This window comes from Myxocyprinus asiaticus, chromosome 2 (genome assembly GCF_019703515.2).
Source record: "Myxocyprinus asiaticus isolate MX2 ecotype Aquarium Trade chromosome 2, UBuf_Myxa_2, whole genome shotgun sequence".
NCBI classification, from domain to species: domain Eukaryota; kingdom Metazoa; phylum Chordata; class Actinopteri; order Cypriniformes; family Catostomidae; genus Myxocyprinus; species Myxocyprinus asiaticus.
The window spans coordinates 10,065,924-10,081,691 of record NC_059345.1 but is presented as its reverse complement, the minus strand read 5'-3'; the positions used below and the strand labels follow the sequence as shown (position 1 = coordinate 10,081,691).

General features: G+C 36.9%; 1 protein-coding gene across 3 annotated transcripts in view; it reads right to left on the bottom strand.

Annotated features, from left to right (window-relative positions):
- LOC127412594 (myotubularin-related protein 13-like) overlaps positions 1-15,768 on the bottom strand; it is a 179,271-nt gene that overhangs the window by 159,539 nt on the left and 3,964 nt on the right. The window lies entirely within an intron of this gene.

Sequence of the window (15,768 nt, the reverse complement as noted above, 5' to 3'; positions counted from 1 at the left end):
TCTTATAACCACCTCCCCAAATCCAAACATTTACAGTCTTCAACGGCCCCATTTGCCATCACGCAAGTATCCATTAATTTGTAATAGCCTACAAATTAAGAACTAAAGACAATAGTAAATGTAAAGATAATAATAATAATAATAACAATTATTATAAATAAGCCTAATACATTTCCTTGTGTTCCCAAAATAATGCTGCCAAATGTGTGTTAAATTTGTGTTTGTAAAGAAAAGAAAATACAACTCAATTTTAGGTTCAATGTGAATGTCTTACAGGTCACCCACCCCTGTTGCGGGTAGATGAGCAAAATTACCCGTGCATGAAATATCCATATTTGGATGAGGAGCTTGCGAACTGGATTCAGCCTCATCGCATTTGATGGGTGGAGGGTGCTAATTTCACAACCTTGGCGACTGTTATATTTAGCCCAGATCCATGGTTTTGCCATTTCCTGATATTGTCAACCATCGTCTGTCAATGAGTCTCGCAGTCGGCATCGGGATATTTGTAAGATATCATCGATTTCCGATTACATCGTCCTATTGCCCAGCTCTAGTTCACTGCCGTCTTTTTGGGGTCCAAAAAACATATTTTCTGGTCCTGTTTTTGTTGACAATGAAAGCACTGTGTGAGCAGGGCTAAAGCCCAAAGTATACTTCGCCTGTCCGCGTTCCGCGACGGTCCGCGCACAGTCCGCGTGACGTAATTTTCGTCATCAGGAGTGTCCGCGTGCGCAAGGTTGACTCTTGAGATAGAAGAGTCCACTAGGTGGCAATATGCATAGTTGGGCTGTACTGTCCAACAATAGTCAAAGAACATATCCTTCTCCATCATTTTGTTGTTGTTGTTCTTGCTTCCTCTAATGGCGGATCCTCAGTTTTTCTTCTTCTTTATCCTTCAGAGCAGATGTCCTGTAAATGACACGACTCGGTGCTGACCTCTAATGTCTGGTCGCGTATAACAAAGCAATTGTACTGCGCATGTGTCGAACGCGTCCATTCGTGCCCATCCGCGTGAGGTATACTTTCAAAGCTGTGCGCACACAACTGTGCACGAGACGGAACGGAACGTGCAAATTGAAGTATACCTGGGCCCAGGGTTGGAAAGGTTACTTTTGAAATGTATTCCACTACAAATTACAGAATACATGCTGTAAAATGTAATTTTTAACGTATTCCATTAGATTACTCAAGGTCAGTAACATATTCTAAATACTTTGGATTACTTCTTCAGCACTGGTAGATTCTTTCACTTGTTTCGACTATAAAAATTCTGCCAGTCCAGTAAGACAAAATACACGTTAAAAATACATTCTCTGAAAAACCTAAATATCTTATGCAGTGTTGTTTCTAAAACAAGATAAATCAAATTGATCTTGTTTTAAGGATTTTTAGATATTTTTACAGGAAAACAATACAAAAATTATCATCAAGAATATGATTTTTGCCCTAATATCAAAGGTCTTACTAGAAAATAAAAATTATGATCTAAAATGAATTTTCTTGATAAAAAAAATATATGATCGTGCCTGGTAACATGTGCATGTAAAATAGCTAGAAATAGAATTTTAGGTTAGTGTAAAGCTGACAATTTACACAGGTTTATTTCTATTTCTTCTGCTCCAAACTTACTTCTCTGTCTGCTCGTGTGAATGTAACACATCATAAGAAAATGTTTCACCGCTGTTCAAATGCACTTTGGATTACATCATTTATATGTATAAATGTTTTCCATCTGAAAGGACTAAATATGAAATGAAACAAATGACAATATAATGCAAAGTAATCTCTTCAGTAATCAAAATACTTTTTGAATGTAACTGTATTCTAATTACCAATGATTTAAATTGTAACTAGTGGAATAAAGTTACTTATATTTTGTATTTTAAATACGTATTCCAGTTACACGTATTCCGTTACTCCACAACCCCGCCTGGGCCTTAAGTGGTTTTCAGCAATCTCATTGACAAAGGCGGATAGCCAAAACTAATGAATTAAGCACATTTTAGTGGAACAGTTATTAAAAGGTCAAAGTGCCCCTGGCGTTTGATTTAAAAAGCATATTGAAGGGTTCATACCTCAATACAGATGTGAATTTGATCAAATATTCAGAAAAATAGGGTGTGGGCTAGATATTTTTTATGTGCTTATCTGGGGAATGGCCTACATCATTTATGATGGTGTTTTCGATAACATTTGGAAAAAGGAACTGGAAACTGAAGCAAATACAATGTCAGGTCAGGGTTCGATGGAGTTGTTGGCAAGATCACTAACAATGTGTTAATATACCAATGGACAAAACAACCCAATTGTCATTTTGTGGACAAAATTATTGCTGGGGTGTCAGGTTTTTGGACTATATGGCTGATCAAATGACAGAAGATCTTTATAAAGATACTGTTTTTTAAAAGTGTCTATTACATTTTATATGAGACAGGTCTTGATTGACATATGAAAAAACACATTTAGACAGTTTTGGAAAATGCTAGCCAAGTTGTGTGAATTGAACTATTAGCAAAATTTTATTCTGATCTCAAATGTCACACAGACCTAGAATTAGTCACAGCCAATAAGTAAAATACAGGTTTGGGCAACAAAAAGGGTTTTTTGGTCAACAATTAATTGCTGAAAACTGACAGCTAACACAAAGCAGATTACCAAACGGAGAACATTGGCTTTGCCTTGCTGCAGTATTATTTATAAAGTAAAGGAAGGCTTTCACAACACTAATTCAAAAGAATGAAGTCTTCAGAAAATAAACTACAGAGGTAAGAGCCCGAGAGAGAGCAAAACAACTATTTCTTTGGTAGTGATAGCTTAATGGTTGAAGCTAAGCTTTGGAATTGTATCCCAAGGCAGTAACTGTTCCTGTAGTATGAACAAATGAATATATATTTATATAGTGCTTATCTGACACTACACTCAAAGTGTTTTATATACAGAACAGGGGACTCTCCTCACTCACCACCAATGTGCAGCATCCACCTGGATGATGTGATGGCAGCTATAGTGTGCCTGTACGCTCACCACACACCAGATGTTGGTGGAGAGGAGAGAGTACAGTTATATAGCCAGTTCAGGCATGGGGATTATTAGGAGGCCATGACTGATATAAGGGCCAATGGGGGGAATTTGGCCAGGACACCGGGGCAAGTGTACCATACATAACTTTCAATAACACAAATGACAAATAGCTGATTAAACTACATTTTTACATTTGCCACCACAATACTACGGTTTTGCTATGCAGGGATGGTTGATGGATGCCAGGGCTAGGGCAGTGTGTCAGCATGCATATAGATAAAATCAAAGCTTTTAAAGTCAAAACATGGGCTTCAGGCACACCAAACAGAGCACAACGGAGCACCTCTTATTTGGTCTTTGCAGAAAGATACAGATGTACATGCACATGTGTGACAACAAACACGGCAGCCTCTTGACTTGTGCTGTCAAAGTTGACCAGAGTAGAATGCAATCTCAGCAATCTGAGATCCCATCTGACAACATTTCTCCCAAATTCCAAATAAAATGATTGTCATTTAGTGCATTTATTTGCAGAATCAAAATAACTGATCAAAATAACTGGTTTCAGACCTTGAATAATGCAATTATTCATATAATAATAGTTCATATTAATTTTTAAACAACACAATACTAATGTTTTAACTTAGGAAGAGTTTAGAAATCAATATTTGGTGGAATAACCCTGATTTTCAATCACAGCTTTCATGCGTTTTGGCATGCTCTCCACCAGTCTTTCACATTGCTTTTGGGTGACTTTATGCCACTCCTGGTGCAAAAATTCAAGCAGCTCGGCTTTGTTTGTTGGCTTGTGGCCATCCATCTTCAACTTGATCACATTCAGGAGGTTTTCAATGGGGTTCGGGTCTGGAGATTGGACTGGCCATGACAGGGGGACCACCGGATCAAGATCCTGTCATGGCCAGACCAATCTCCAGATCTGAACCCCATTGAAAACTTCTGGAATGTGATCAAGAGGAAGATGGATGGCCACAAGCCATCAAACAAATGAATTCTGAACTCTTCTCAAGTAAATATGAACTTGTTTTCTTTGCATTATTCGAGGTCTGAAAACACTGCATCTTTTTTTTTATTCTGACCAGTTGTCATTTTCTGCAAATAAATGCTCTAAATTACAATATTTTTATTTGGAATTTGGAAGAAATGTTGTCAGTACTTTATAGAATAAAGCCAAAATGTTAATTTTATTCAAACACATACCTATAATTAGTAAATCCTGCCTCATATTGTGTAGATCCCCCTCGTCCCACCAAAACAGCACCAACCCGCATCTCAGAATAGCATCCTGAGAGTATATTCTTCTCACCACAATTATACAGAGTGGTTATCTGAGTTACCGTAGACTTTGTCCATTCAAACCAGTCTGGCCATTCTCTGTTGACCTTTCGCATCAACAAGGCATTTCCGTCCATAGAACTGCCACTCATTGAATGTTTTTCTGTTTTTGGCACCATTCTGAGTAAATTCTAGAGACTGTTGTGTGTGAAAATCCCAGGAGATCAGCAGTTACAGAAATACTCAAACCAGCCCATCTGGCACAAACTACCATCTGATTGTCTAATCAGCCAATCATGTGGCAGCAGTGCAGTGCATAAAATCGTGCAGATACAGGTCAGGAGCTTCAGTTAATGTTCAAATCATCCATCAAATTGGGGAAAAAATGTGATCTCAGTGATTTGGACCGTGGTGTGATTGTTGGTGCCAGACGGGCTGGTTTGAGTATTTCTGTAACTGCTGATCTCCTGGGATTTTCATGAACAACAGTTTTTAGAGTTTACTCTGAATGGTGCCAAAAACAAAAAAAACATCCATTGAGTGGCAGTCCTGTGGAGGGATGGGATGGGATGGATGGATGGATGGAGATATATAGCATTAATATACTCACTGAGAACTTTATTATGAAAACTATGGTCCTAAAAAGAGCCCGACTTAGTCTTCTGTGGTTGTAGACCATCCACCTCAAGTTTTGACGTGTTGTGCATTCTGAGATGATATTCTGCTCATTACAATTGTAGTGAGTGGTTATCTTTGTTACCGTAGCATTTCAGTCAGCTCAAACCAGTCTGGCCATTCTCCGTTGACCTCTCTCATCAACAAGGTATTTCCATCCACAGAACTCACTGGATGTTTTTTTTTAATTATTTTTACCATTCTGAGTAAACTCTAGAGACTGTTGTGTGTGAAAATCCCAGGAAATCAGCAGTTACAGAAATACACAAACAGCCCATCTGGCACCAACAATCATGCCACGGTCGAAATCACTGAGATCAATTTTTTTCCCTATTCTGATGGTTGATGTGAACATTAACTGAAGCTCCTTACCATTATTTGCATGATTTTATGCATTGTACTGCTGCCATATTAATGGCTGATTAGATAATTGCATGAATAAGTAGGTGTACAGGTGTTCCTAATAAAGTGCTCAGTGAGTGTATATACATACATAATGTGTGTATATATGTATATATATATTTTAATATATATACACTTCCAGCCAAATCAGCGGAAAATTGTAGTCATGAAGTTCATACGCTTCTGGTATTTTGAAGGGATGAATGGAACCAGTTCTGAACAAGAACCAGTTCTTGGTTCCCAACCCTACTGGCCTCTGCTGAAAACAGGTGGTACTTTAAGCTTGAATTGCTTCGATGGTAAGAATATTCCATAATAAGGTCAGGGGACATAATTTTTGGTGTCAAAAACAGTTGTTATTAATTTTCCACCCTCTCTCTCAACCTTTAGAATTAAACAGGACATTTTTTCTACTGTCTCTCTAAGACATCTATGTAAACCATCTGTTCAAATGCAATAAATGGTCTTTTAAGACTGGGGAGAACATTTTGAGTTTTAAAAGTATGTTTTCATAAAGATCAAGTAAGAATTTGTATTTTTTTAGACTTGATTTCAGAGAGTGTATTTTGAATACAAGTGTATTGTACAAGTTTTTTATTTTTTTTATTGTTTTAAGCAAAAACCTTATTAAATATACTATTTTATTAATTTCTAACAGCCATTTTTTCCAATGTGTTTACAGTCTCAGTGTAGCAGAAATCTGTTTCTCAGCCAATGAGAACTTAAGAAATACTCACATTTCAGAACATTAATATCTAATTGGTTTGTATTTCCCGCACCGTTAATCATTGCACGATACAAAGCACAAAACATCATTGATGTGTCCTGTCTCTGAACCTCACATTTTAAGCATCCACTTAAAAAAACATCCTGTGGGAAACGCTGTCAAACGGTATTATCCACTTCATTTCTTAAACTTGTTTAAAGAACATTTCTAACAACAAGTCTTAAGCAATCATCAATGACACAAACATCAAACTCAGTTAGCTAAATTAAGCAATCCCCTTACATTCTAATACTTTTGGTCCTGACTCCTGACCTTTCCATATATGCACTCAGACCTGAAAACACATCCTACATTAGAGAACAGCAAATCCAAAACTTGTCATGAGGTGACTGTGATACTACTATGCGTTGGAATAAAGACAAAACAATGATTTAGAAATGGCTCAGATACATCCTTCAATAAAAGTCTAATCATTTAATACTTATAACTTAGCAACAGCACACCTCAAGAACAAGCCATTTATGAGATATCATTCCAATCCGTGACACAAACGATGCGTGAGGAGTTATTAGCAAAAGATCAATATTTGGGGTTAGTGGTTTGTTCAAATTCCCTCAATATATTAAATGCCAAAAATAAAATATTTAATGTTTTGATATTCAATCGTTTGTGTTATCGAAACCCCAGATTTCTCATTCTTCTTCTTCACTGTAAACTTTCATCTTTCTGTCCAGACATCGTGACATAAATCAGTGAGTTTTGAGATCTCAAGAGTAGGGAGTAAGTATCTTTTTGCGTCAGCACCACGTCAACACCTCACCTGAACTGGCTCAGTCTTCACACAGGTGTGCTGATGAAGATGTGTTCACTTCTCGACCATTCAATCCACATCTCATGTTTAATTATCTGTTTGATGTCTGTTACCTCAGCTTGAGCTATGAACAATATCAGTTATGTAAAGCAAATATTTAACTTCATAAAACAAGTGTGTTTTACCAGAAATCCCAGAGTTATCCCACAACTGGCCTTCACACTGAGTTGTAAAAAAAATTGATATGGAAAGGAATATGCTATAATTTGCATGGAAAAGGGTATGAAAGATTGGCAAATTTGTGATGGTAAGACATCCAAATTCCAGGAAGCTCGCCAGCTCAGCTGTGGAACTGAAAAAAATAATTGGTGGGAGAGACGTGTAGCTCAAAAGGTTTTCTTAAGGGTTGGATACGCCAGCAGTGAATACAACACCTATAAAAATGACACAAGTATAATTTATTTTGGTCTGAAGTCGATTACGACACCAAACACTCCGAACAGAGGAGCAAAGGATTTCCAAAGTTCAACGTCAAAGATCCTCAAGCTCTAATTGATCGTATTTTGACTTGCATTTATAAATTCTGAAATGTAAAATAAGGTTAACAATTTCAGTTAGCTGGGCAAGAGTTCATCTAATCCAAACCAATCCACATATTTCCATATTACAGCATATCTGACAGATCTGACACCCCTAAGGTACATGTTTTCAGGAAACGGGATGTGATCAGCCCAAGTTCATCAACAGTTCATCAGTGTAATCTTTCAAAAGCTTCATTGATGAACAAAGAAGGACGTTAAAAGCATTACGCACTAATCATAATGTAGGCAAATCACTTGACACATTCAATCAACGTTGTTTTTCTGGTTTGAAAGAACACTGAAACCTGAATTCCTGCTATCTCAATGGCAAATCCAAATGATCTTATCCAGTTAGAGGTCAAAATATCAATCTTCTTCTATTGCAAAATAGTCTAGCCAAAGAGACCAAAACAAAGTCACACTTTCGTAAAATAATTCCAATCAATTCCACCACCTCATCTTTCCATGAAGAAAAGCAGCCCTGAGATTAACATCCTCAGACCTGAGATAAAGATTTATTCAGTTTGCCAGTTCATCTTTTCATGGTCATGAGGCAGCAAAACATTTCCTCTCTATACTTTTCCTACTCAGAAGTATTCATGTCTTTGCCTCAAATGAACACATTAATTTAAAAGGAAATCAAAGCAGGAAGCAGATATCAATAAATTGACATAAAAAAGGTCTGTTCTCAAAGAAAGCTGCTTTCGACAAACAGCTTCTTGTAATGATAACTATTCAGCCATAAGAACATTCTCTTATGAAGGAATAGAAATCTTGTGTTTATTATTCTGAAGCGGGACAGTTTTATTCTCTGTTCAGTACAAACCAGAGAACCGTATGAGCATCCAGGAAAACGTGCTTCATAATAATTTGTGCAAATCTATTTAGTCATGAGCTGGCATAGCCCATCATCAATGTTAACATAACTTAACCTGGAAGTTATTACACTACTTTGCCTTTTATTCATTAAAGGAATATTCCAGGTTCAATACAAGTTTGGCTCAATCGACCTCATTTTTGGCATAATGTTGATTACCCCAAAAAATGATTTCGACTAATCTCTCCATTTCTTTAAAAAAGCAAAATTCGAGGTTACAGTGAGGCACTTACAATGGAAGTCAATGGGGCCAACTTTTGTAGGGTTTAAAAGGCAGAAATGTGAAGCTTTTAATTTTATAAAAGCACTCATTAAATCTTCTGTTAAAACTCATGTATCATTTGAGCTGTAAAGTTGTTTAAATAGTTTTTTTTACAGTCGTTTTAGGGTTTGTTGAAATTATATCGTCATGGCAACAAAGTTACACAATTGCATATGGCTATAAACAGAAAAGCTTGGAAAATTCCAGAAAATGATGTCAAGCCCTTAGTCAGTTATCTTCTAATAGGTGTTGTACTGAATTGGAGGTGTACCTGTGGTTGAAATTTAAGGCCTACCTTCAAACTCAGTGACTCTTTGCAGAAATTAGCCAAGACCTCAGAAAAAATTGTGGACCTCCATAAGTCTGGTTCATCCTTGGGAGCAATTTTCAAATGCCTGAAGGTACCACGTTCATCTGTACAAACAATAGTACACAAGTACAGTATGGGACCACGCAGCCATCATACTGCTCTCAGGAAGGAGATGCATTCTGTCTCCTAGAGATGAATGTAGTTTGGTACAAAAAGTGCAACTCAATCCCAGAACAACAGCAAAGGACCTTGAGAAGATGCTGGAGGAAACAGGTAGACAAGTATCAATATACACAGTAAAACGAGTCCTATATCGACATAACCTGAAAGGCTGCTCAGCAAGGAAGAAGCCACTGCTCTAAAACCACCATAAAAAAGCCAGACTACAGTTTGCAAATGCACATGGGGACAATGATCTTACTTTTTGGAAAATCTGATGAAACAAAAATTGAACTGATTTTCCATAATGACCATCGTTCTGTTTGGAGAAAAAGGGTGAGGTTTGCAAGCCAAAGAACACCATCCCAACCGTGAAGCATGGGGGTGGCAGCATCATGTTGTGAGGGTGCTTTGCTGCAGGAGGGTCTGGTGCACTTCACAAAATAGATGGCATCATGAGGAAGGAATATTATGTGGATATATTGAAGCAACATCTCAAGACATCAGCCAGGAAGTTAAAGCTTGGTCGCAAATGGGTCTTCAAAATGGACAATGACCCCAAGAATACCTCCAAAGTTGTGGCAAAATGGCTTAAGGACAACAAAGTCAAGGTATTGGAGTGGCCATCACAAAGCCCTGACCTCAATCCGATATAAAATTTGTGGGCAGAACTGAATAAGCATGTGCGAGCAAGGAGGCCTATAAACCTGACTCAGTTACACCAGTTCTGTCTGGAGGAATGGGCCAAAATTCCAGCAACTTATTGTGAGAAGCTTGTGGAAGGCTACTCAAAACGTTTGACCCAAGTTAAACAATTTAAAGGCAATGCTACCAAATACTAACAAAGTGTATGTAAACTACTGACCCATTGAGAATGTGATGAAAGAAACAAAAGATGAAATAAATAATTATCTCTACTATTATTCTGAAATTTCACATTCTTAAAATAAAGTAGTGATCCTAACTGACCTAAGACAGGGATGTTGGCTTTTTTAAAGAAAAGGAGGGACAAATTGAAATACATTTTTGTGGTAATCAATATTATGCCACAAATGCTGTCGACTGAGCATAACTTGTATTGAACCCGGAATATTCCTTTAAAGGCAAAGTAAAACTGGGCTATTTATAGAATATTTACAGTTTATTCATGACTATTTTATGGCGATGTAAAATTCAGCAACATCCCGAATATCACAATGATTGTATCATTATTTTCACGATCCTTCCTTGTCTCAAGACTCGAAAATATGAGAGTGTTAGGGCTGCACGATAATGGTTAAAATGATAATCATGATTATTTTGCTTAAAATTTTTAGCTCATAATGAATCACGATTATTCTGCATGAATTGAAAAAAAAAAAAAAAAAAAAAAAAAAATCACTGTAGCCACTGCTTAGCACCAAGACAGATGCTTTAAGGGGCAGTTCAGACCAAATGCGTACCTGCCCTTAAAAAACCTAGACAAAGCGCAACGAATAAAACAGTATACAGGTGTCTCGAGACACGTGTTTAAAGTTGAAGTTCTTTTAAATTTGACATGGCATCTAAAAAACACAGAAAAAAACAGCGAGACGTGGCGCAATGGTCAAACATGTCCAACTAGCACTGTTAGCTTTCTGTTTACATAGGAAAAACATTTGACAATCAGATTCACAAGTTCTTGATTGGATTCCAATTCATTTGGATATATTTCAGTTAAATTATAAATTTTCCTTACTTATGAAAGAAATTCTCTGTCAGTCAATGAGGTTCATTAAACAGGGGAACTTCTAAATTGGTACATTACGAAAATATATATTTAAAAAAATATATTTTATCGTTAGTTTATCATCATCATTCTAGTCAAATTTGAGCTTTTTTTAAAACATACAAATTCCATGCATTTCATTAATAGCCTAAATATGACTTGAAATTGCAGATATTATATTGCATATATATTCTGTTACATGTTTATTGTTTACATGCCTAATTTGTACTATTTACAAGTATTTACATTGGTATTTAGAACAAGCGCAAAAACAGAACTGTCTCTTTAAGACAGCAGCAGGGACTTTAACAGAAGTGTTTTGTTTGAGCGCATTAACGAGAGAGGAGTTGAATGGCTTCTTTTCAGCATCTGTGCAATGTGTTTTGTTGTTTTTGATCAACAACTGACTGTAAAGAACAAAAAAGATATTAAAAGAGACATTATTCATTGACAAATAGATTGCGTGCATCTCATCTTTGGACACACATTACACGGAATGAGTCAAACCAAACTTTTACACTCATCACGCCATGAAAAGTTCTCGGCCCTGAACTTTTTAGCCACTATACTACTCAATCACTGGTGAGTGAAATCTGAAAAATTCTTAACAGTGGCTAATTAGACATTTTTAGTCGTATAGCTCGAAATTTGGACACATATGCGAGGGATTTACTCACATTGTAGAGGGTTGTGCATAGAGTAAAAGTTCGATCTTGGGATTTTAAGAAGCAATATTGGAATCGTTCAAATGTAGACTGAGATTAATCTGAAAATTGGAACATTTATATTTTTGCCTGGCCCAAGTGCCAAATACATGACACAGGCCCAGTGTGCCCACAAGAGAAACTGCAGGCTCAGTTTCAGTCCCTCTCATGCCTCATAGAAGCATCTCCGTCTGATAAACACTGGTCTCAGTGTTTGCACTTATTTAGATCAATTTCAAATATCGTCAAAAGGCTAAAAATTATAGCGACTTTTGAGATAATTCAATTGTGCTGATTTTTTTATCTATATATAGCCCAGCCCTAGGTAAAGGCATATTTGTGCACCCTAAAAAATTTTCACTCCGGTATCTGCTTAGTTATAGCAGTTGATATCTGAAGCTTTATTGTATGATGTATCATAATGAAACATATGCTTCAACAACTAAATATTTTGAAAACTTCATAACTGTAAAACCAAAGATATGTCAGAATCTTGCTTTATAATGTAAAATCACATTCTTGCAGAACATTTTGAAATGCAGCATTCATCTTGAAAACTGATTTTTGGACACTACAGCCGTCCACTAAACTAAACTGAGTGGAAGAGCCAAGAAAACATAGCTCATCCAGTAACACCGAGAGCTAAATTGTTTCAGGACTTCAATACATGGACAAACTCATTAGAAGTTGGAGGAGTCTCCAACATCAGGCTGTCCAAGGGGCTTCAAGTCAAAATGTTATTATTGCATGCCTCCATTCCCAAGAGTTCACTGCTGTCAAGTAAAGAAAAGAGAGATCACACAAGCATCTGCATATGGAAACGCTTGAAACCACCCTCTTTTGCTCAAGATATATTTAGTGTTCCACACCAGGTTTTACTTACATTATGTAATTCATTTTTCAGCACATAGGTATAGTCAATACAGGATTTTGTGCAGCAAAACTAAATGCAAGGCCCTTGACTTAAATTCCTTTCAATTTAGTGGATTATGATGTGGCCAAGGAAATAAAGTTAACTGGATTCACTTTGCAAATGACTGCTTATTGCGCATTATACAGCAGTAGTCAATCAACTGCGCTTTTAACGTTTTGTTTCTGTCAAATACAGTTAAACTTAGGTTTTTTTTTATAGATGTTTAAATACTTTCTCCTATCCCAGTTTAATATGCAGAGACATTATTGATAATTGTAAGTAAGCCATTGGTAGGTTGAATTCCACGAATAGTGTAAACACTATGGCTCTATCAAAATATTGCTCAGTTTCTCTCTGTATTAACAATTGTTCTGCTTGAATTTTGTTATAATTAAAAACACGATCTAAAAATCTCTAATTGTTGAGCATCCTGACCAGCTTGCCACAGAAAAATTATCCTATCCTACCAAAATAATGAGTTTGGGCCGGGACTGCGTGATTTCTGACCAATGGAAGACAGGAGTTTTCAGGAATTTTCGCAATAGAGCTGTTCGGCTGTGACATCAATTTGTAGGCAAACCCGGAAGGTAAATCCAACATGAATTCCCTCAGGAATTTCCCATGGGGTTTTTTAATTTATGAATATATAAAATAAGGTCTGTGGTACAACTAAAAAGCATGTGAGTGTACATGCCTAGCAACTTGTTAGCAGCAACATACTTTTTTTTAAACACAGCAGCTTAAAAATTCAAGTTTGGGGTACGACTGTGTGTAATTTATGGTGTAAAACAAAACGTACAAGTATCTTCAAGTAATATTTACCACAGACCTTATATTACTCATAAATCCAAAACTAGGCTTGTACACTCACATTATAAAAAAAATTCATGGAGGAAATTCATGGCTAGAAAATGCTAATTCTCTTCCGGGGGATTTGGCTTGAATCTGAACAGGTTTATTCTGTTTGGTGCCACAGAAATTACACTCAAAATTCCAAGAAGCATTCCCAGCAGAAAATGTGTTTGCAGTGTTACTGATTCATAGAGTTCATAGTTTTTCAGGCAATATCATCATTCACTTCACCAACATTACTTAAGATGTTGGAGCAGAAATCAGAATGTTGTGGTGATCTTGTGGGAGATCTCCTTTCAAAACAAAAAAACATAAGATGACAAAACAGGAAAATAACACAACATCTTTTTTCTGAAGGAATGAAATCCTACAGCTGAGAACTGCTCCAATAACAATCTTCTAAATGAGTAATGTTCTTTCCTTTGTCATTTTTTATCTTTATCTGAAGGGGAATAAGAATTCTGGCGACACTTCTTCGTTAGGACGATGCCTGAATTCATGCAACCTCCACAGATGCCAGGAACACTGCGTTCCCCCCGCACAAGACAGCCAAATATACACATCTGTACGAGCGAAAAACTGAGAACACTGCTTACCTATTCTTATAAGCATCTACCACAAGTGACAGAGACGATTCAGCAAAAACAGCCCTTAAAGAGTTAGGCCTGGAGTAATGCCAGGTTTATTTGATGCCCTCTGTAGAGGCTTCTCTGTGTTTGCCCTGGGATCAGCTCTCTGAGCACAAGCAGTCAAGTTACTGAAAGAAAAGCCTCACTCATTTAAGCTCTATGGAAGTCTATCATTGCTTAGGAAGACTAAAATTCCTCCAAACATACATAGTTGTCCATTCAGTGAATGGCTGATGGCGTGATCAGAGTGATGCTGAGGAGAGGGAATTAAACTGAGCTCAAGGTTCAGATTTGTCTGTACTGTAACCTTGCACAACTAAGAACAATTTCTCAAAGAAAATTGCAATTAGCCTTCTGTAACTTTGGATGCAAAGCATCAGCAATAAGCCAATTTTTCAATTTCAGTTGCAATATGCAGTCTCAAAAAAAAAGGCTCTCATAAAAAACTATATTTGCATTTCTTGAAGGAACTACCAGTGTTTGCAAGGCAGAAACCGAGTAGTATTTGGCTAACCCTTACAGACCCTATGTCCATTCTAATGGGCATCACTTCACAGATTTTGCCATTTGATGCCACCCAAATCACAAAGAATTATTAGGTTAACTGCTATCTTATTATCTTATATTTACTACTGCTTTTAGAAAAAAAAAAGAAAAAAAGGCATAATTCAGAACTATTCTATTGATTCTATTGTAAAGAAATAACCAGAAATAACTATAAAAAACATTCCATAAACTAAATATTTTGGTTGATTATCATTTATGGCTGCATTTAGAGTAGAAATAAAAGCATGGTCATATTTTTTCTGTCCCTGGAACATCATTTGGGTCTGAAAGGCTCAGAAGTTTATCTAGGCCTAGGCTATTTCGTTTTCAATACAAGTTAAGCTCAATCGACAGCATTTGTGGCAAAATACTGATTACCTAAGGTCCTATGGTTTCTGCAATGCGCAAAACATGGTACGGAATCGTGGAATACAGTTATAAAAATTGAATAAAATATCAAATGTGGAATGTCGCGGAATTTGTTTTTTTTCTACAGGCCGTAGCACTGAGTAGCATTGACAAGATTTGATACCCGCGCACCGACGTGCCATTTGCCGGCTGCTTCGAAATGCTCACGTGTGCGTATGTCTGGGTGTGCTGTAGAGTGCGCTCATGTCGAGTTGCTACTTACAGTTGAAGACAAAAGTTTACAAATACATTTAAACTCAGTTTTTCACAATTCCTGACATTTAATCGTAGAAAACATTCCCTGTCTTAGGTCAGTTAGGATCACTACTTTATTTTAAGAATGTGAAATGTCAGAATAGTAGTAGAGAATTATTTATTTCAGCTTTTATTTCTTTCAACACATTCCCAGTAGGTCAGAAGTTTACATACACTTTGTTAATATTTGGTAGCCTTGCCTTTAAATTGTTTAACTTTGGTCAAATGTTTTGGGTAGCCTTCCACAAGCTTCTAAAATAAGTTGCTGGAATTTTGGCTCATTCCTCCAGACTGAACTGGTGTAACTGAGTCAGGTTTGTAGGACTGCTTGCTCGCACACGCTTTTTCTGTTCTGCCCACAAATTTTCTATCGGATTGAAGTCAGGACTTTGTGATGGCCACTCCAATACCTTGACTTTGTTGTCCTTAAGCCATTTTGCCGCAACTTTGGAGGTACACTATATTGCCAAAAGTATTCGCTCATCTGCCTTTAGATGCATATGAACTTAAGTGACATCCCATTCTTAATCCATAGGGTTTAATATGATGTCGGCCCACCCTTTGCAGCTATAACAGCTTCAGCTCTTCTGGGA